This window comes from Phacochoerus africanus, chromosome 6 (assembly GCF_016906955.1).
Source record: "Phacochoerus africanus isolate WHEZ1 chromosome 6, ROS_Pafr_v1, whole genome shotgun sequence".
Taxonomy (NCBI): domain Eukaryota; kingdom Metazoa; phylum Chordata; class Mammalia; order Artiodactyla; family Suidae; genus Phacochoerus; species Phacochoerus africanus.
This window is the reverse complement of record NC_062549.1, coordinates 107,969,706-107,991,673: the sequence shown is the minus strand read 5'-3', so window position 1 is coordinate 107,991,673 and position 21,968 is coordinate 107,969,706. Positions and strand designations below refer to the sequence as shown.

The window sequence follows — 21,968 nt, the reverse complement described above, 5'->3', positions numbered from 1 at the left end:
TACCCCTAGGAGGGCTAGTACTTTAGTCTGTCATCACGCAAGCCTTATGTGAATAAAGGAGATGAAAATGGATTTTGGTAGAGAGCCTGAGGACACCCCGAGTTAAAGAGGCTTCTGAAGGGTAACCTGGGGGTTCCAAATGTGACATTTACAGTTTTGCACCAGCCTTCCTCAGAGGTCCTTGCTCATCACTCCTCTACTTTCCACCAACCGCCCTTATCTTCTTCTCACTTCCTCCCCGGCAAGTCAGCGCTGGCAGGAAACCTTGGCCCCTCGCTGCGGGACCTCTCCAGAGCGCTGCCTGCATGTCCTCCTGATACGGCCGCCGAATTCCCTGGAGTAACGATTCCAGGGAGAAAGCAAGAAGGAAGCCCCTACGCTTTTCATGTCCTCATCTCGAAAACGACCTACCATCATTTCTGCCACATTCTAGTCAACAGAAGCAGGTTGTGAAATTTAGCCCCAAACCTGAGGGAAGGTAAATTAAGTTCCACCTTTGAAGGAAAGAGTGTAAAAACTGTGTGGCCCTATTTTGCTCAAGCCGAGCAATGAGTGAGTCCCTGTCATCGCCCATCCTAGTTGAGTCCATCTGCAGGTCCAATTGCTGTACATTCAGAATGTATCTCAAGGAGTTCCCGTTGTGGCGCAGTGGTTAACGAATCCAACTAGGAACCATGAGGTTGTGGGTTCGGTCCCTGCCCTTGCTCAGCGGGTTAACGATCCGGTGTTGTCGTGAGCTGTGGTGTAGATTGCAGACGCGGCTCGGATCCTGCGTTGCTGTGGCTCTGGCGGAGGCCAGTGGCTACAGCTCCGATTCGACCCCTAGCCTGGGAACCTCCATATGCCATGGGAGCGGCCCCGAAGAAATAGCAAAAAGACAAAAAAAAAAAAAAAGAATGTATCTCAAACCTGACTTTATTTTTCCATTTTCTTTATCAAGGTATAATTCATACACTGAAAAATTTACCCTTTATTAGGGTCTAGTATTGCAAGTTTTAACAAATATATATAGTCATGTACCTAACACCACCACAGAGATAAGAGAACAGTCCTAATTATCCCATAACCTCCCCAACGAGCCTTTTGTCAACCCTCCCCTCATCCTCAGCCCCTGGCAACCAGTGATCTGTTTACTGTCCCCACAGTTTTGCCTTTGGAAGGATGTCATATAAGTGGAATTGTAAAGTATAAAGCCTTTTTTTTTTTTTTTTGTATTTTTCTAGGGCCGCTCCCTTGGCATATGGAGGTTCCCAGGCTAGGGGTCCAATCGGAGCTGTAGCCACAGGCCTACACCAGAGCCACAGCAACGAGGGATCCGAGCTGCGTCTGCAACCTACACCACAGCTCACAGCAACTCTGGATCCTTAACCCACTGAGCAAGAGGGGTCAAACCCGCAACCTCATGGTTCCTAGTCAGATTTGTTAACCACTGCGCCATGACAAGAACTCCAGTATAAAGCCTTTTTAACCTGACCCCTCTCAGTTAGCATAATGCATTTGAGACTGATCTATGTTATTGCAAGAACAATAATGATTTTTTCCTTTTTAATTACTGAGTAGTATTCCTTGGGATGGATGTACCATTATCTGTTTATGCATTTCGCAGTTGTGGAACACTTGGATTTCTTCCAGTTACAGCAATTACAAATTAAGTCCTTACATCGAGTTCCCGTCGTGGCTCAATGGTTAATGAACCTGACTAGGAACCATGAGGTTTCGGGTTTGATTCCCAGCCTCACTCAGTGGGTTAAGGATCCAGCGTTGCCGTGAGCTGTGGTGTAGGCCAGCGGCTACAGCTCCAATTAGACCCCTAGCCTGGGAACCTCCATGTGCCAGGGGTGCAGCCCTAGAAGAAACAAAAAGACAAAAACAAACAAGCAGAAAAAACAAATTAAGTCCTTACAAATATTTGTGTAAAATTTTCCGTGTGGACATCGGTTTTCATAACTTCCGAACACTTTTCAGCATTTTCAGAGCCTCCCCACTAGTCCAAGCCCCCATCATCTCTCTCAGTGGCCTCCTAACAGTTCTCCTTACTTCTGCTCTTTCCTTCCCACAATCCATTCTTCACAAAATAGCCAGAGTCAAAGTTGAAATTTTTAACTCAGTTATACCTCACTCCAGCTATACATTCTTTAATGGATTCAAATCACAATTAGAATAAAAATCAAACTATTAGGCTTTCTCACTCACCAAGTACCGTGAGGCCAGATCCCTGCCTTCCCCCTCTGGACACATCCTTTACCTCTGTTCTCCCCTGTGCTCCAGTCTAGGGGACCAGATTTGGGGAAGCCTGAAGTTTATATAAGCTGTAGGCAAACGGGGAGTAGATTAGAAAAATGAGACAAAATGAGAAAGTAATATGCTGCCAAAAATCGGCCTTTGTACACCAGCCCTGAATTGAACCCCGGAGATAGAGTTTGGGGTGAAGTAGATAGGAGTCGCTTTATTGCTTTGCCAGGTACAAGGGGCCATGCAGGCTCGTGCTCTCCAGACTGGGCCCCACCCTGGCAGGGCAGTGAGGAGCTTCCTCGTGTTCCAGGAGGAGGGCGTGATCAGCTCGTGGACATTCTCCTGCTGGGTTGGTGGCGATAACTGGAGTTGACATCATCAACCTTCTAGTTCCAGCTGGTCTGGGCTCTGCGTGCTTGTGGGCAGCTTGTGGGCCCCTGGTGGGGGCTTCAGTACCTGCACCACAGCTCAAAGGACATGGCTCAGAATACTACCTATAGTCCTTGAGGAAGAATTAAAATCCTTGATTTTAATGGCTGAACTATTATGATTTGGTCTTGTTTGACTGTTTTTCCTTTCTTTCTACATTTTCTCCCTCTCTGATTAGGCTTATGGATAGGAGTCTGTTCTGGGAAGGCAACTAGGGGCCTGCCTGATTATAAATACTGGGCTTCGGAGGCATCCAGGAGGGTCCCTGGAAGCTTAGGCTTCATTAGCTTCAGAGTCAACTCCCTTCTCTACCAGATTTCCCTTCTTTTTTTTTTTTTTTTTTTAACTGAGATATGTTTCAGCTGTGGCATTGTGTTAGTGTGAGGTGTGAGGTTCCCCCCTTTCTTTCTACCCCTTTGCTCTAGTGTTCTTTACCTAGAATACTTTACCTGGAATACTCTTACTCTGAATTTGCATCTCGACATTTCTTTGACTTTCACGTTTCAGCTTAAATGTCACCTCCTCAAAGATGCCTCCCCAGAGCACATCATTTAAGAACCTACCTAGGGGAGTTCCTGTTGTGGCTCAGCGGAAACAATCTGACTAGCATCCATGAGAACGCATGTTCAATCCCTGGCCCCGCTCAGTGGGTTAAGGATCCAGCATTGCCATGACCTGTGGTGTAGATCACAGATGCAGCTCAGATCTGGTGTTGCTGTGGTTGTGGCGTAGGCCAGTGGCTGCAGCTCCAATTCGACCTCTAGCCTGGGAATTTGTGCAGCCCTAAAAAGCAAAAAGAAGAAGAAATACCAGAAAGGAGTTCTTTTTCATTTCCTTTTTTTTTTTGTCTTTTTTGCTATTTCTTTGGGCCGCTCCCTCGGCATATGGAGGTTCCCAGGCTAGGGGTCGAATCGGAGCTGTAGCCACCGGCCGACACCAGAGCCACAGCAACGCAGGATCCAAGCCACGTCTGCAACCTACACCACAGCTCACGGCAACGCCGGATCGTTAACCCACTGAGCAAGGCCAGGGACCGAACCCGCAACCTCATGGTTCCTAGTCGGATTCGTTAACCACTGTGCCACGACGGGAACTCCTTTTTTTTTTTTTAGGGCCACACCCTCTGCATATGGAGGTGCCCATGCTAGGGGTCAAATGGAAGCTGCAGCTGCTGTCCACAGCCACCGCTCACAGCAGCATCAGATCCTTAACCCACTGAGCAAGGCCAGGAATTGAACCCGCATCCTCATGGATACTAGTCAGATTCATTAAGCACTGAGCCATGACGGGAACTCCAAAGGGGTTCCCTTTAGGTGTGGCAGATTAACAATCCAGCATAGTCACTGCAATGGCTCGAGCTGCTGCCATGGTATGGATTCGACCCCTAGCCCGGGAACTTTGACATGCCGTGGGTGCAGCCAAAACAAAATGAAATATCACAGAAATGTCACAAGATGATGATTAATACCTGTGTCTCTGGTATTTCCCTTTTAAAAACCTCCTAACTCAAAAGACCAAGTTGGAGTGGATCTGAGGCTTGCCTCCCACTCCCTTGCTTGGTGCCCGGCAAGAAGCCCTTACTTTGCTGCCAATTCCTACTATCAGAGTGTGGCTTTCTGCACTGCAGGCACACAGACCCTTTGGTTGGTTTTCTCTCTTCCAGAAGGAGAATGTCAGTCCGTGGGGGCAGGGACTTGTCCATATTGTTCACTGCTGTAGGTGCTTGTATATGAGGTCCGATAGTCAGTCGAGGGCCTGCAGATTAACTGGCAATAGACAGATTAACTGGAGAAAAGATAAGGTTTATTTGCATGTATACAGGCGCTCCCAATAATAAAGTGTTTTACATCTCAGCTTAACAAAAGGGAGATTATTAGGGCCTCCGCAGGAAAGAAGGGAAGGGTCTACTGGGCTTTTCTGGGGGGAGGGGGTGCTGCACTTGTGGTATGTGGAAGTTCCTGGGCAAGGATGAAACCTGTGTCACAGCAGTGGCCTGAGCTGCTGCAGTGACAATACTGAGTACTTAACCCACTGTGCCACAAGGGAACTCCTCTACTGGTCTTCCTAATGCTAATGGAAATGGGCAGTCAGTCTCCATGTGGCTGAATTTGCAGGAAACTCCCTGGGAAGGGGGGGTATGGTATTTTCAGGAGGCTCTTCTTTAGTCAGATAAGGGAAGTCCGGATAAGATTTCTTTCTGTGTCGGAGTTCCCGTTATGGCTCAGTGGAAACGAATCTGACTAGTATCCATGAGGACGCAGGTTCGATCCCTGGCTTCGCTTAGTGGGTTGGGGATCCAGCATTGCCATGAGCTGTGGTGTAGGTCGCAGACGTGGCTCAGACCTGGCATTGCCGTGGCTATGGTGTTGGCCGGCGGCTACAGCTACAGTTGGACCCTTAGCCTGGTGTACCCCCTTTAGAAGATCTGACAAAGCCTCAGATGTTCACCCTGAGATCCCAGCATCTCTCCCCTCTGCTCCTTCTCACCACCTCTCCGCTCTGCCCCTGAGCTGCCGCCAAGCTTCACGATCTTGGCCATGTCACTTTTCCTCTGTGGCCCTTCCAGCTCAGTACCCACTCTTCTCCCCACTTCATGTCCTCCAGAGCTTCTCACCTTCCCTCCCAGCTTAGAGTGAGTTGAGGGGAGAATTAGGAGAGCTCTTTGAATCTTCTTGGAATTCCCAGTCACAAAAGAAAACTTGGGATAACAAACTGTTGGGGTGAAATCTAAATAATAGAAGAATGGAGGGGCTTGGTGGGGGCCAGGGGGTGGTGGAACTTACCAGAAGTGGCATATGGAAGGGAACTAAAAACAGAAAGGTATCTTTAATTTCCCAGCCTTGGAGGAGCAACATGCCTTACCTGTAACCCTGGGCTAGTTGTCTTACTGGGATGATAGCAACTTATAGCCGGTAATTACCCATAATGACTTCTCAGAGCTCAGCTCAGGCAGGAGCCCAGGCATTTCCAGATAATGGCTTTTCTTGCCTCTTAATTTTGAGTGCCTTAGCTCCCTGTATGCATTGAAAAGCATTTGTTAACACAAGTGCCTCTGATAATTAGGTTGGTTTTGACTCATGTGCTATTCATTAACTACTTCAAGTCAATATGGCTAAGGGCCCTGCTGCTGGGCCAAGACAGGAAGGAGTCCCTGGTGTTCAGAGAAGACTGGATGCTTCGTTGCCGTGCTCCTGGGTTGAGCTTGAGGGAAGGGGAAAGGCAGGAGGCAGACCCTTGTGGAAGGGGCAACCCCCGCAGGCTGAGCCTCAGTGTCCTTACCTGCTAATTGAGGCTCACAGCCAGGGAATTTATCAGGGGTTAATGCCCCCACTTTTATCTGTATGAGGAAAAATAAACTGAAATTAAGTGGGAGTCCTGGGAGTTCCCTGGTGGCTCAGTGGGTTAAGGGTCCAGCACTGTCACTGACATGGCTGGGGTCTGCTGTGGTGTGAGACTGATCCCTGGCCCAGGAACTTCCGCATGCCATGGGCAGGCCAAGGGAAAAAAAAAAAAAAAGAACAAATTAAGTGGGAGTCCTGAGCTGGATGGCTCATCGATCCAGGTAATCTCTGCCTGATTTGTCCTTGACTAGGCTGTTTTACAACCTGCAGAGGTAAAAGTTTAAAGACTTAGAGTAGGGTAATTAACTCCTTTCTAAAGGAATGCAAACTGTGGCCATTTCCCGATGGGTGCACTTGATTTCTCCGGGTATTGACCAATTTTGCCAGTTCTTTCAGTTTGCAACTATTTATAAATTCATGCCGGCATTCCCTATCTGGCTATAACCCTGTGGTTGAAGTTTTTGTTTTGCTTTTTAGGGCCTCACCGTTGGCATATGGAAGTTCCCAGGCTAGGGGTCGAATCAGAACTGTAGCTGCTGTCCTACACCACAGCCACTTGGGATCCGAGCCGCTTCTGTGACCTACACCACAGCTCAGGGCAATGCTGGATCCCCCACCCATGAGCAAGGCCAGGGATCCAACCTGCATCCTCATGGATCCTAGTTGGATTCGTCGTCCCACACAGGAACTCCCGTGTGGTTGAGTGTGTTTAGAATTGTTGTAATATTCCCGGGCTCCATCATTACTGAGGTAAGTTTCTGACGCAGGTGTATTTTACGTCTGCGTGAGAGCTGTCTCTGTATCCTGACCCTCAATCCACTAACAACCTAAGGAGAAGGCTAAGGAGGTCCGGCGAGGGCGCAGGACTTTGCTAAGGTCACATGGTTGATTTGTGCCATAACCAGAAGCCAGGTTCTTTTGACTGTTCTGTGTTTAGTTGTAATCCCTGATGTACCCTCACAGGATTGTCACAAGGCCCAGAAGGTGGAAGAGAGAAGAGAAAATGGTATGAAAAGTGAGGCACGCCGTGCGGAGGTGAGGGGTGCTTGCCGGGGAGGAGGGTGGGGAGATGCGGCTCATCGAGTCCCGAGTTCCAGCCTCACCTGCCAGCCACGTGAGCTCGGCCTCCCGCAGTCTCATTTCCTGCCCTGCTGACCTCACGGGGCCCCAGAAAGAGGAGGTGAGGTGAGGGGATGCTTGTGAAAGAGCCCCGGTGATTTTCAGATGTGCCCGCGCGTGCTGGATACTCCTCTCTCCAAGGGTGGAGCCTTAACAAGGTAGAGCTTCGTGCCCTTGGTTTGCGTGTGGGCTGGATTTTGTTAGAAGTGAGTCACTTCTAATGAAATAAAGCAGAAGCGAGGGTGTGCTTGGTGTGTATGTGACTAGGTCATGAAACAGCAGGGTGGCTTCCACACGGCTACACGCTCGCTCGGATTTCTCTTTCTGGGGGAGAGCCAGCTGCCTTGCCTTGAGAATACTTGGGCAGCCCATGGAGAGGCCCTCGTGAGGCCCTGGGGCCTCCAGCCAAAAGCCACACCTAGTGAGTTTGAGGGATTTCAGGGCTGATGAAGGAAACAGATGACCAGGAGGTTGGCAGAAGCAGAGGGTAGCAGACAGGGAGCTTTCCTTGGGGTTTCACAGGTTTGGCTGCAGGGGAGGCCCTTGATGGCATGAGACCCTCCACGGGCAATGGCCTGGGGCCCCCACCCAGAGGAGGACGAGGGCAGGGAAGCCCCTGGGGAAGAGGGAGTTGAAGAGGGTCCTTCGGGTCTGGACCATGCTGCTTGGCAGCGCGATGGGGAGTCTGGAGGGAGAGGATCTGCAGAGTGGCCTGCAGACGTGGGGGGCAGTGTCGTGACCAACGCAGCGCCAGCAGGGTCGGAATGGCTTTTAAATAATGGGGTGTGGAGTTCCCATTGTGGCACAGTGGTTAACAGATCCAACTGGGAACCATGAGGTTGCAGGTTCTATCCCTGGCCTCGCTCAGTGGGTTAAGGACCTGGCATTGCAGTGAGCTGTGGTGTAGGTCGCAGACTTGGCTCGGATCCCGCGTTGCTGTGGCTGTGGTGTAGGCTGGTGGCTACAGCTCTGATTAGACCCCTAGCCTGGGAACCTCCATATGCCACGGGAGCGGCCCAAGAAATGGCAAAAAGACAAAATAAATAAATAAATAATGGGGTGTGTAAAATTTTTAATTTGGCACAAGCAGGCTTTTTGAGCCAACAGTCCTAGTCAGCTATGAGGGGCCAATATAGAGGGACCGTCTTTGTCTCATTATATAACCGTGTCAGTCTTAGAGGCAGAGTATTTAATCACAATCATGCGGTCAGGTGACCAAAGCCCCAAAACAGAAGCTTGGTTGAAACCTCATGAGAAACTCTGAGCCTCCACAACCCAGCGACTTAGCTCCCAAATTTCTGACCCTCAGACACTGAGTAAGATATAAATGCTTGGGAGTTCCCATCGTGGTGCAGTGGAAATGAATCTGACTAGGAACCATGAGGTTTCGGGTTTGATCCCTGGCCTTGCTCAGTGGGTTAAGGATCCGTCGTTGCCGTGAGCTGTGGTGTAGGTCGCAGATGCGACTCAGATCCTGAATTGCTGTGGCTGGGGTGTAGGCCGGCAGCTGTAGCTCCAAATGGACCCCTAGCCTGGGAACCTCCATATGCCGAGGGTACGGCTCTAAAAAGTTTAAAAAAAAATTGTGAATGCTTGTTGTGTTTAGCCTCTCAGCTTTGAGGTCTCTTCTACAGCAGTAGAGACCTAATAGAAATGCCCTGAGGGGCAAAGCCCATGGAGCTGCGCTCAGGCCTGGTTGGTGCTCCTGCCCCCCTCCATCTCCCCCAACATCACCACCTGGGCTCTTCCTCCCACGGGCCAAGGGTGCCGCCTTGGAACTGACAAGGCCCAGCCCATCAGCATCAGCAACAGCCGCTTCTCCACTTGCTTTCTGAATTATTTAGCCCTCCTTTGCTTTCATCCAAACCACAGACCTTTTAAAATATTAAGCCTTTAAGTAGGCCTGCGCCTGGCCTTGGGCGAGTACCTCTCTGCCACCCTCTCCTCTGCCCAGAGCCAGCCAGGTCTCAGAGAAAGCTCACCTCTGCCCTGATTGACTTTCCCCTCAGCTGTGGCTCCGTGTAATTGACTCGGACTGGGTCCTAGTTAGGGAACTGGCCTCACCATTTCCTGTCCTGGGAGCCAGAGATGGCACTGCTGCCAAGTCGGAAGACACCTTCGTCCCCTTCCATTCTCACCACCCTCAGCCCGGCTGTTTTTCCTGGGGTCTGGCCTGAATCCCTCCCAATGCAGCTTAAATCTCCACCCACCTCTCTCTCCCCACAAAAGAGCTTCTGCCCGGTACACTCAGCTGCTCTTGGCCCAGCTCACAGCTTTATCACAGCTGGTGGTCTGAGCGCAGTGCCTCCAGCTCCCAGCACGGTCAGCTGACCCCCTCCTAGAAGAAAACAAAGCCTGCACCTTGTGAAGCTTGTCCTGCTCTCCCAGATGCCACATTGTCATCCAGTTCTCCATTCATCCCCTCCCACCACCACCCCCCGACCCCAGAAAATGGTGAAGCCTCTGGGGACCCCTGCGCCCCATGCAGCTGAGAGCAGCAGAGGAGGCCCAGCTCTGTCCTCGCTCTGCCTCTGCTCTCCCGGAGTGGCTCCCTCCTGGTGCTCACCTGCAAGTTCAGAGGGGCCGTCCACCTCTCAGGGCCGCGGACGCCTGAGTCTGAAACTCCTTCTGTCCTGTAGGAAAGCAGAGACACACCGGGTATGGTCTAGCTCACCAAGTCCCAGGGACAGCCAGGCTGGCCCTCATCCGCCACCCAGACCCTGGGCCAGGTGCGCAGGGAGGTGGGCCTGGGAGCTCAAGGACCATTCCCTCCTGCTTCCCGTCCTTCCAGGGCCCTTCCCACCATCTGGTGAACTCTGACCCTCCCTTCCAAGCTCAGTGCAGAGGTGCTTTCTCTGACCCTTTGCTGCCTCTCAGAGCCGGGCAGGGGGGGCCCCTCCAGCCTCCCCCCATCCTATCCTGCTGCTTTGGGGACACCCCCAAGTATGTGAATTTAGACTTATTTCTGTCTCCCCTGTTAGTTTTGTCATCTCCAGGCAGGACAGGAAAGTGTCTTTAGTGCTCACAGGTGCTCTGTGTCGCATCCTTAAATTTGAGAACCGTTTGGCTAATTCCCAAGCCAACCACAGCCTCTCCCAACACCCATGAGGCAACACCGTTCCAGCTCAGCACACCCCAGCTCAGGGGCTCGGGCTCCTGGAAGGGTGGACACAGGGTCAGGCTCAGGCCAGGACTGCCTCAGAAGGCACCTGGAAAGGCCCAGCCTGAGACCGCTGGTGACCAGGCTGCTTGTAGCCAAGGCCATCTGGCGACTATCGTGCTGTGCACCTGTGCTCCCTGTCCAGGGGGCAGGGCTGCCCTTCAGGTGTGGGACAGGTGCCTGTCTCAGGACCGCTGAGGGCCTGGGACAGGGCCTGCACCATCCTGTCTTGCTCACAGCCTGGCATCGTCCTGGTGTCCTCATAGACCCTTGCTCTGTGGCTCTGCCTGGCAGGGGCTGACCAGCATGAGAAGAGCCTTCTAGGACTCCAGCCTGTCCAGGCACTGAAAGGGCTGCTTTGTGAGATGACAAGTCCTTGTCAAGGTCAGTGTTCAGCCGTGGCCCCACGAGCAGGGTCGGATGCTGACCGAAGGGGTACCCTGGGGGGCGGGGGGCGCGCTGGGCTAGATGCCTTCCGTAAGTGTCCGTTGCACAGCATGAATCCCTTCCACCACATTTGACCATCTGAGTTCGTGAAATCCCATGTGAACGCAGGGGATAGGGGAGGAAGGTCGTTTTAGGGCAGTGGATCCGAGCCAATGTTTCTGAAATGACTGCTCATGAGCAGTTAGGAGCCTGTTCCTCTAACTGAGCTGGGTCACCCCGGCTGACAGGTCCCTGAGGGGGTGGTCGTCCTGTTGGGGTGCTCTGTTTCCTCTACCTTCTTCTCTGCCCCCCTCTGAGAGGCCTGCAGAAGGGGTGGGTAAGGGAGGGGACCCTGAGTCAGACGTGCTCTCTTTTATTATCGTCCAGACGTTCCAAGAGAAACCAGCTCTGATCCTCACTGTGCACGGGCCCTAAGTAAAACTTAAAACTCTGGTTTTGTTGTTGTTGTTGTTGTTTTGGCTGGTAAGCAATTAATGAATGCTCTGTTAATAATGAAGATCGAGATTGTGACTTGCTTGGAGGTGTTTTGTTTTTTCATTTTCCTCCACTTTCTCTAAGAAGTGGCTTCTAGTATTTAGCAAGCATCTGTTAAATGAAGGATTCTGGAGTTCCGTTGTGGCTCAGTGGGTTAAGGACCAAACAGTGTCTCTGTGAGGTTGAGGGTTTGATCCCTGGCCTCACTCAGTGGGTTAAGGATCCGGCATAGATGGCAGATGCAGCTCAGATCTGGTGTTGCTGTGGCTGTGGCGTAGGCCTCAGCTGCAGCTCCAATTTGACCCCTAGCCTGGGAACTTCCATATGCTGCAGGTGCAGCTATTAAAAAAAAAAAAAACAAAAAAACAAAAAACGAGATTCTTTGTCCAAGGTTCTTATGATATTTTCACCAATTGAACGGTGCCTGTTTCCCCATCTTACATATAGCAAGAACATATATTTGCCTTTGACCAACACAAAAAGTGGGTGCAGAAGTGAATATCTCCATTCAGAGGTCCAGTGGGCCTTCCTTAGGTGAGGCTAGCCTCATGCTTCCCCAGGGACACAAAAACTTAACTGCCTGGGCTGGGATCCATGAGCATGTGGGTTCTCCCACTGCCGGTCTCTGTGCCTTAAGCCTCTTTCTTCTCCTGGGGCCTGGGCCCCTCCACACACATGGGTCAGGGAGGCATAGGTGGAATCTGGAGATGTGAACAAGTAGGATATCGTATGCATCGCAGGTAGAAATGTAAACCGGAAACAGTTTGACAGTATCTTGTTAAATGAAGTACTTGTCCACCCTAATACCCAGCATGTTATTTCTCATATATACGTGGAGAAATTTTAAACCTGTGTGCCAGGACACATGTACAAAATCTATTCGGTATCATTGTTGAAGTGGTAAAGAAGTAGAAACAGTCCCAGGTTCCATCAAAAGGAGAACGGGTACACAAATTATGGCACATTCACACTGTATCAGTTGAGGTCCAGCCTGGAAAGCATAAGCCACACTAAGAATTTCAGTCGGAGGGGATTTAATCCAGGGTGTTATTAGCAGAGGCACTGGAGGGCTGAAAGAAGACGGGACCGCTGAGCCAATCCCTGAATAAACAGTCAGGAAGCAGCTACGCTTTCCTGGGTGGGGAAACGAAAGGGTAGGGGGCAGTGTTTCATAGATCTCCCAGACACTTCGAGAAGTGGCTCAAGGAAGTGGGGCTCTGACCTCTGAGGATGGGACACCACCCACTGCTGCTACTGCTGCCTCTGAGAAGAAGCAAGAGGTTTTTTCCTGGGAGTGAAGAAAGGCTGGAGGCGGGGGCTAAGTGCCACCCGTGGAGACTCACAGGAAAAGCAGGGATATACGGAGAAAAAAGGAAGCAGTCCTTGCTTCCCTCCTCCACCCTCCCATTTGTCTTCAATGCCCCCTATTAGAAGAACCTAACAGGATGCAGCTGAATGTGGAGAAATATGGTTTGCAGAGTCCTAGCATCACACACCAGAGTTCAGGAGGGTGAGCTGGGACAACAGTGAACAACTGGCACCCACATTATGGAATATTACATAGCAGTGAAAATAATGAGCAGTGACCACATGTAAAACAGCCTTTTTTTTTTTGCTTTTTTATGGCTGTACCTGCAGTATATAGAGGTTCCCAGCCTAGGGGTCCAATTGGAGCTGCAGCTGCCAGCCTACACCACAGCCACAGCAGCGCCAGGTCAGAGCCACATCGGCCACCTACACCACAGCTCATGGCGATGACAGATCCTTAACCCACTGAGTGAGCCCAGGGATGGAACCTGCATCTTTACAGATGCTAGTCAGATTCTTAACCTGTTCAGCTACAACAGAAACTCCCAAAACAGAGCCAAAATCTTAAAAATACTGTTGGGTGCAAAAAGAAAATCCCAGAAGACTATATTAAACATGTCATTTTTAAAAGCTCAAAAGTAAGCAAATCCATGCAAATATGTAATTTAGGCATAATTATTTTATGAAATTTTTTGTAAAAAAAGAAGGAAAGAGGAGTTCTCTTGTGGCACAGCGGGTTAAAGATCTAGCATTGTCACTGCAGTGGCTTGAGTTGCTACTGTGGCATGGGTTTGATCCCTGGCCCAGGAACTTCTACATGCTGTGGGTGTGGCCAAAATTTTTTTTTTAATTTAAAAAATTTTAAGAGTTAACACTGCTACAGTGGGTTAAGGATCCAGTGTTGTCAGTGATGGCACAGGTTCAATTCCTGACCAGTGGGTTAAGGATCTGGCTTTGCCACAGCTTCATCATAGGTCCCAGCTGTGGCTCAGATTTGATCCCTGGCCCAGAAACTTCCATATGCTACCGGTGCGGCAAAGAAAAAAAAAGGAGAAAGAAAAGGAAGGAAAGACGTTCCCGTCGTGGCGCAGTCGTTAACGAATCCGACTAGGAACCATGAGGTTTTGGGTTCAATCCCTGGCCTTGCTCAGTGGGTTAAGGATCCGGCATTGGCATGAGCTGTGGTGTAGGTTGCAGACGCGGCTTGGACCCCGAGTTGCTGTGGCTCTGGCGTAGGCTGGCAGCTACATCTCTGATTAAACCCCTAGCCTGGGAACCTCCATATGTCGCGGGTGTAGCCCTAGAAAAGGCAAAAAGAAAAGAAAGGAAGAAAGTGATGGGAAGAGGCTGAGTAGAAAGCACCAGGAACCCTACCAGAGAGCAGTTACACTGGTACACTGTCTTGGCTGCTTTGGAACTCTGAAGTCTATTGGATGCTTGCACCTTCCAGGGGAAGACTTGAACCTTCAGTTGTGGTTAATTTTGGTCAACCTCAGCTCAGTAGCGTCTACTGTGTTCCTGAAGCAGCTTACACATAGATTGCAGGAGCCAGAGTGGACATTGAGACCCTATCTTCAAAATATTGGGGGTCTGAGCTCTGATTACTGCTTCTAATCACAGAGATACAGGCAAAACGTTGGGCAACCATTGTTTTTCCAGCTTCTCCTATTGTTGCACACCCTCTCCTCTGGCTAAAGGGATTTCCAGGGAATTTCCAGCCCCAGCACCCGCACCCTTTTCCTCCCTTCATTTCTCTTTCCCCCCTTTTGGGAGACAGACATAGAGACTAGGATAGGACATTCAAAAACGACTGCGTAGGAGTTCCCAACAGTGGACACGATACTCAGTGTTGAAAGGTTGAATGCTTTTTCTCTAAGATTAGGAACAAGGCAAAGACGACTATTTTTACCACTTCTATTCAACATAGTACTAGAAAGTTCTAACCAGAACAATAAAGCAAGAAAAATAAATATGTGGCATCCAAATTGGAAAAGAAGAGGTAAAATTATCTCTGTAGATTATATGGTCTGTGTAGAAAACTCTAAAGATTCCACATGCAAAAAACTCTGTTGGAACTAATAAGTGAATTCAGCAAAGTAGCAAGGTACAAAGTCAACACCAAACCCAGTTGCATTTCTCTATACTAACACTTAATCTAGAAAGGAAATCACAAGCACGATTTGATTTACAATAGCCTCAAAAACAATAAAATAATTAACTTAAGGAGTTGACACTGTGGTGCAGTGAGTTAAAGATCCGTCGTTGCCGCAGCAGCAGTGGTGTAGGTTTCAGCTGTGGCTCGGAATTGATCCCTGCCCTGGAAACTTCCATATGCCATGGGTGGGCCCCCCCCAAAAAAATTAACCAAGGAGGTAAAGGATTTACATAACGAGAACTGCAACATGTTGCTTAAAGACATTAAAGAAGAGATAAATAAATGGAAACAATTCCCACGTCAATGGATTAGAAGACAATATTGTTTAAGTATCCACACTACCCAAGGCGGTCTATAGATTTAATGCAATCCATATCAAAATCCCAATGATTTTTTTTTTGCATAAATAGAATGCTCCATCTCCAAATTCACATGGAATCTCAAGAGATCCTGAATAGTCAAAACAATCTTGAAAAAGAACAAAACTGGAGGATTCATACTTCCTGATTTCAAAATTTATGACAAAGCTCTGGTAATCAAAACTGTGGTTTGACATGAAGACAGACATGTCAAATGGATGGAATAGAGAGTCCAGAAATAAACACTCGCATATGTGGTCGGACAGATTTTAACAAGGGTGCCATTTAATGGGGAAAAGGACAGTCTTTTCAATAAATGATGCTGGGAAACTGGATAAGAATGAATTTGGACTCTAACTCCATTTATAATAACTACCTCAAAATACATCAAGGACCTAAATGGAAGAACTAAAATAATAAAGCTCTTAGAAGAAAACATAAGACCGAAGCTTCACAATGTTGGATTTGGCAATGATTTCTTGCATATGACACCAAAGGCACAGGAAAAGAAAAAATAGACAAGTTAAACTTCAAGAATTTGAAGTTTATTGTAGAGTTTAACGAATTTTGTGGGAGTTCCTGTCGTGGCTCAGTGGTTAACGAGCCTGACTAGGATCCATGAGGACTCAGGTTTGATCCCTGGCCTCACTCAGTGGGTTAAGGATCTGGTGTTGCTGTGAGCTGTGGTGTAGGTCACAGATGTGGTTCGGATCTGGCATTGCTGTGCCTGTGGAGTAGGCTGGCGGCTATAGCTCCTACTATTGGACCCTTAGCTTGGCAACCTCAATGTGGCTCGGGTGCAGCCCTAAAAAGACAAAAGACACACACAAAAATCATGTACCAAAAGAGTAAAAAAGAGCAATCCACAGAATTGGAGAAAATATTTGCAAAGAGATTACTATCCAGAATACATAGAAAACTAAAACAATCTGAATAAAAAATGGGCAAATAGGAGTTCCCTAGTTGCCCAGCAAGGTAAGGATATGGCATCACTGCTGTGGCATGGGTTTGATTTCTGACCCAGGAACTTCTGCATGCCACAGGTGCAGCCAAAAAAAAAAAATTTTTTTTTCTAAAGAAGATGATCTACAAATATTCAATAAGCACATGAAAAATGCTCAATATCACTAATCACTGGGGAAATGTAAATCAAACCTACATTGAAATGCCACCTCACATCAATTGGAATAAAAATTATCAAAAAAAATGTGTGGACAAGGATGTGGAAAAATTGGAATCTTTATGAACTGTTGGTAGGATTGCAAAATGGTACAGCTGCTGTGGATAATAGTATGGTGGTTCCTCAAAAAATTAAAAACAATTACTATGTGATCCAGCATGATACATACCAAAAAGAATTGATAGTAGGGTCTCAAACAGATATTTGTATATCCATGTTGATAGCAGCATCATTCACAGTAGCTAAAACACTGAAGCAACCCAAGTGTCCATTGATGGATAATGAATGGATAAGCAAACATGTATGCCCACAATGGAATATTATTTAACTTGAAAGAGGAAGGAAATCCTAACACATGCTACAACTTGGATGGACCTTGAGGGCATTATGCTAGGTGAAACAAGCGAGTCACAAAAGGATTTTTAAAACTGCATAATTTCACTTACATGAAACACGTAGTCAAATTCACAAAGTAGAATGGCAGTTCCCTGGGGCTGGGGAAGTGAGGAATGGAGAGTTATTGTTGATGAGTACAGAGTTTCAGTTTGACAAGGTGAAGAGTTGTGTGGATGGATGGTGGTGTTGCCTGTGCAACATTGTGAATGTACTTAATACCACTGAACTGTACAGCCTGAAATGGTTTACAGAATTCTCATTGCGGCGCAGCGGGAACGAATCTGACTAGGAACCTTGAGGTTTGGGGTTTGATGCCTGGTCTTGGGTTGCTGTGGCTGCAACGTAGGCGGGAGCTGTAGCTCCCATTCAACCCCTAGCCTGGAAGCTCCGTATGCTGCGAGTGCCACCCTAAAAAAAAAAGAAAAGAAAAAAATAAATAAAAGAAATGGTTGACATGGTAAATTTATGTGTATTTTGCCAATAAGAAAAATAGGTTTAAAAAAAAAGAATTTAGGACAGTGGGCAGAGAGAGGAGGGAGTGAGGAGAAGAGGAGCACAAAGGAAAATGCACGTTATTACTGATGTTTCAGCTCTCATTGGGTGACAGCCTCAGGGATGTTAACCTTATGTTTTATAACTAATATTTTGTTAAATATGTCTTTTTTTTCTCCCCCCATGGCACATGGAGGTTCCCAGGCTAGGGGTCGAATTGGAGCTGCAGCTGCCAGCCAACGCAGGATCCAAGCCACATCTGCGACCTACACCACAGCTATGGCAACGCCAGATCCTTAACCCACTGAGCGAGGCCAGGGATCTAACCTGCAGCCTCATGGTTCCTTAGTCTGATTTGTTTCTGCTGCGCTGTGACAGGAACTCCAAATATGTCTTTTTAAATGCATTGACTATTGAATTTTAAAATGTAAGTGAGATAACATTCAGAGGTAAAAGAAGGAGGGAAGGTAGGTTGGAGGCAGGCCAGTTGGAGTAGAGGGTGTGGGCGATGGCACAGCGATGACATCAGTGGGACAGCGGGGCCCAGGCCGCGGGAGGAGGGCAGCCTGGGATCCGGACGGCGAGGCTGCAGGGCTGCTCTCGCCCGCGCGAGGGCGCCCCACACTGCCACATCCCGTCTGGGGGTGGCTGGCAAGGAGGGAAGCCAGGGAGAGGCCTTCTGGGGAGGGAGGGGCTGGGGGGAGAGCGTCCTGTTCGCCCACTGACTGGCCCCTCTGTCCAGGTTTCCTGTGTGGTCAAGCCTTGAAGGTCAGTGTGAGGTTCCTCTGGCAGCTGGAAACACGGTCGGCTTTCAGGCCCTGAGGAATTCACGCGAGTGACGTCAGGGCCGCCTGCCTGGGACGGAGTGGGTGTTTGTTTATTGAGGCGTGTGCCGTCCGCCTTGCTGTGTTAGGAGTGACGGTTTATAGGTTTGCGGGTGTGGGTGTGTGTGGGTTTCTCCAGGAATATAGTTGGGGGGGGGGACGTGGAGAGGGCCGGTTTCTGCTTCCCCAGGGGGGAGAGGATTCTAACAAGGAGGGGATCAGGGCAGCAAGGACCAGCCCCGCGGGACTCAGAACATTTTCCCCCTCGCAGAAGCCCAGGTCTGACAGAGGAGGGCGAGCCTAGCTGCTGGGGGTGGAGGGCCCCTCCCTTGGCCTGGCCCGGCAGGCTTCCCCGCGGGCCTCGGACCCCCCAAGCCTTCTAGTGGTGATCCGGCATCCAGCAAAGGCTAGGATGCCCCCGCGGCTGCCAAGTCCTGGAGCTGCCCGGTCCTGTTGCCCGGGGACCTGGTGTTACCAAGTCGTGCCCAGGGGCATAGCCCAGCAGAGGCCTGTGACCTCAGAAACACCGCTGACTTCACTTGAGATCAGAAGACTTTTTCCTCCTAAAAGCGGTGGCAGGAAGCCCAGGTTTAAGGAGGGGCGGGAGGGGGGAGAATATGCCACCTCAAAATAGGCCTCTGGGCAGAAGGATTATTTTGAGCTGATTATTTTGAGAACCCACAGACAAAGGAGGGGCTCTGAAAAACAAAGTAGAAGCTGATTTTTTGAAAGACATTTACGCCCGTAAAGGAAATCTCCGTTTGTAAGGGTGTCTCCCTCCCTGGGAGGGGAAGGCTTGTCTAAATCTCCGAGAACCTTAAAAGTCCCTGGAGAAGGCGGTGACTTCAGTCTGCATAAAGACTTCACCCGTGTTTACCCTGCTTTTCCAGATAACCTCCCAGACCCCTCCTCCCCCACACTCACCTTCGTTTCTCCTGTCTTTGGCCCAAGATGGTGTCAGGCCACCTGGAGTGTCACTCCTTTTCCCTGGCAGTCTCCCCTGGGACCTGACTGTGTATGAATACACGCCCTTTTTTTTTTTTTTAATTACTCTGTCTTTTGTTACAGGGGGTCTCAGCCAAGAACTCAGTAGGGTAGCGGGAAAGTTATTTTTCCTCCCCTGCATGACAACAGCTCCGGGGACCTCGAGGCCCCTCCCCACCCAGTGGCTGGCCGGTGGCTGCACGTGAGTGCGCTCTGCGGGCTGTACCCTGGCCCGGCGTCTCAGCCCAGGATTTGGGAGCATTAGTGTCGGTGGAAATTAAAGCCAGGGTGGGAGCCTCAGGCCAGAAGGCTGAGGCCCTGGACAGCGTCCCAGAGCAGGGGGAAGAGAAAGCCCTGCAGCGTCTCAGAGGAGGAGGAGGAATAGTAAGTCCCAGGTGGCCTGGGGACAAGAGCCGGCTGCTGCCCTGCCCGGGGCCGCCGTGTAGGGGAGAGAGAACAGGAACGAGCCTCTTAGGCTTGATCCCTCTGTCCTTGTCCAGACTTCTCCCCAGCGGCTTGGCCTTGGCTCTGTACACCCCATCTTTCCCAGGAGCTTCAGCGAGGAAACTGTCAGAGAACAACGTTCTTCTGGGATGGGACCCCCCGGGGGGGGGGGGGGGGAGTAGCAGGACCTGGCAGGGAGCAGGGGTCCAGGGAGCAAGGCTTAATGACCATGTCATCATTAAGAAGACAGCAATAGCTTCGTCCTAGGTTGGTCGTCCTAGGTTGGTCGCAGTTCCAGTTCGGCCACCTAGTAGCCATGTGATCTTAAAGGAGAACATGAGTTAACCTGACTGAATTTCAGTTTCATCATCTGCAAAATGGGAATAATAATTGCCTTGCAAAATTATGCAGATTTAGAAATGAGGAATGTAGAATGCACAGTCAATAGTAAATGCTGTTGCTACTGAAACCAGACTCGCCTTGAAACCAAGTACCTCTGCCAAGCTTATGATTAACCTCTCTGCAAAACTTGATTCCCTGTCTTGTCCCGCACTCTTCCCCTCTGGGTTGAGGAATATCAAAGGGGGGACTGAAACCTAGCGGACTGGCAAGGACCTCCCAGGTACAAAAAGCCTTTCAGGGTCCCCCACTTCTTGTTTGTAGAAAAAGGCTTTAGTCTCTGAGGCCTGGGTTCCAAAGAGCAGATGCAAGCAGTTTGCTAATTAGGGAAGTGAGAGAGAGCAGAAACAAGGAAAAAGCAGTTAAGAAGGAACAGTTAAGTGATAAAACAGAGTCTTCGGGCTATGTGTAACAATCTGACACATCTCTCTGAGTTGTTCAGCAGGAACTAAGGCCCCTGTGCAGGGGGAGGTCAAGCCGGGCACAAGCGCGCACATCCCAGACAGGTTGGAACCCGAAGGTTGGTGAAGATTCCTGAATTATTGAAAGGATGAAAATGCAACCTGACCCTCCCAGAACCCAGGAAGTTAATAAGAAGCTCTAAATGCCCTCACCCTGTTCCCTATAGGTAAAAGATCATACTTTTTGCTGTTTTAAGGCTTGCTTTCTGTACATTCTCAGGCCGCCCCTGAGAATGTGCCTCTATGCATAAAACTTACTAACTGCTTGTTTGGCTTCTGTAAAGCTGCTTGCATAAGATAAAAAGAGGAGAAGTTAATCGCCTAAACAACCCCAGTAAGATCGGGTGCGCCACAAAATGTTGAAAATCCTGATAAATATATCTTGGTGACAATATGTCTCCCCCACCCAGGGACAGGCACAAACACGTAACTCCAGAACAACTTAAAATTAATTCGTCCACAAAGCGTGGGCTCTCGAAGTTTTGAATTGACTGGTTTGTGATATTTTAAAATGATTAGTTTGTAAAAGCGCGGGCTTCGTTGTGAACCCCATAAAAGCTGTCCCGACTCCACACTCGGGACCGCAGTCCTCTACCCCTGCGTGGCGTATGACTGTGGGCCCCAGCGCGCTTGGAATAAAAATCCTCTTGCTGTTTGCATCAAGACCGCTTCTCGTGAGTGATTTGGGGTGTCCTCTCTTCCAAGAGGGGGATTTTCTTTCTACTGGCCTTTCATTATCACTGTTTCCTCACCACCAGCCAATCAGAAGAAAGTCACGCCCCTTGCAACCTTCACCCCAATTGTTGCCCTTAAAAGCCTTTCCCTGAAAGCCATCCAGTTTGGGTCTTTTGAGCACGAGCCCCTTGCTGAGCCCTACAGGAAACCCTGTACTTTGCTTCACCACAACCTGGTGTCAGTAAGTTGGCTTTGCTGTGCGGCAAGCGAGCGGACCCAAGTTCGGTTCAGTAACACTTAGCATTATTTGCCAGTGCTGAGGGTAAAGGGACCTCTCCCGTCATCCAGACTCTCACGGCAGGAGGAACACGAGCTTAGCAGAAAGAGACCAGGAGCGGCTGCCTGTCTCTATCGCCTGTCCCAGTGTAAGCTGTGTTGATGTCCCTTGTACCTTACCTATCATGGGGGTGCAGTGGGGGAAGAAGGAGGGCCTGAACTTAAGCTCTGTGTGCATAGCTTTTCTCTTCTCCCTGCGTACCCCTGCTCTGGGGGCATCCAGTTATAATCCCTTTAGTGTGGCCCTCCCACTGTGGCTCAGCGGTAACGAACCTGACTAGTATCCATGAGGATATGGGTTCCATCCCTGGCCCCGCTCAGTGGGTTGAGGATCTGGTGGTGCCATTGTAGGAGAAAATGTCCCGATGAAAAGGTAGAAAGGAGAGACCCCGGCCATGATGACTAAGCAAAGTCCAGCCAACTGCCCCTAACCATGCCTCCCCCACACATCTGCTTCTGCAAAGTTGCTTCTGAAATTACAACCCTGTCTGTTCTCACTCTGGTCTGACCAGCCAAGCACGGACCTGGAAGAGCTAGCCCATAAAAGCCTTGTGAAATCCTTCTGAGTCCACCAGTGTAATAAACTTGAGTTCTCCAACTCTCCGAGTGCTCGCTTGGTTTCTTACCAGGTAAAAGAGCTGCTGGAGCTGCTACACTTGGGCCACAGGGCTGCCGCTGGAGCTGCTACACTGCGGCTATGGGGCTGCTGGGCAGCTGCCATAACACATAAGCTGCAGTGAAGGTCGCAGGTGC

The 21,968-nt window shown here is 49.6% G+C and overlaps 1 long non-coding RNA gene across 2 annotated transcripts; it reads left to right on the top strand.

Moving 5' to 3' along the window:
- Positions 1 to 17,763: 17,763 nt before the first annotated feature.
- LOC125129834 (uncharacterized) lies at positions 17,764 to 20,863 on the top strand. 2 transcript variants are annotated; one of them, XR_007135576.1, is made up of 2 exons: positions 17,764 to 17,860; positions 18,985 to 20,863. It is a non-coding gene; the product is annotated as an uncharacterized LOC125129834 (long non-coding RNA). The 2 variants fall into 2 exon arrangements; XR_007135575.1 differs by having other exon boundaries at positions 17,764 to 18,021.
- The last annotated feature ends 1,105 nt before the right edge of the window (positions 20,864 to 21,968 follow it).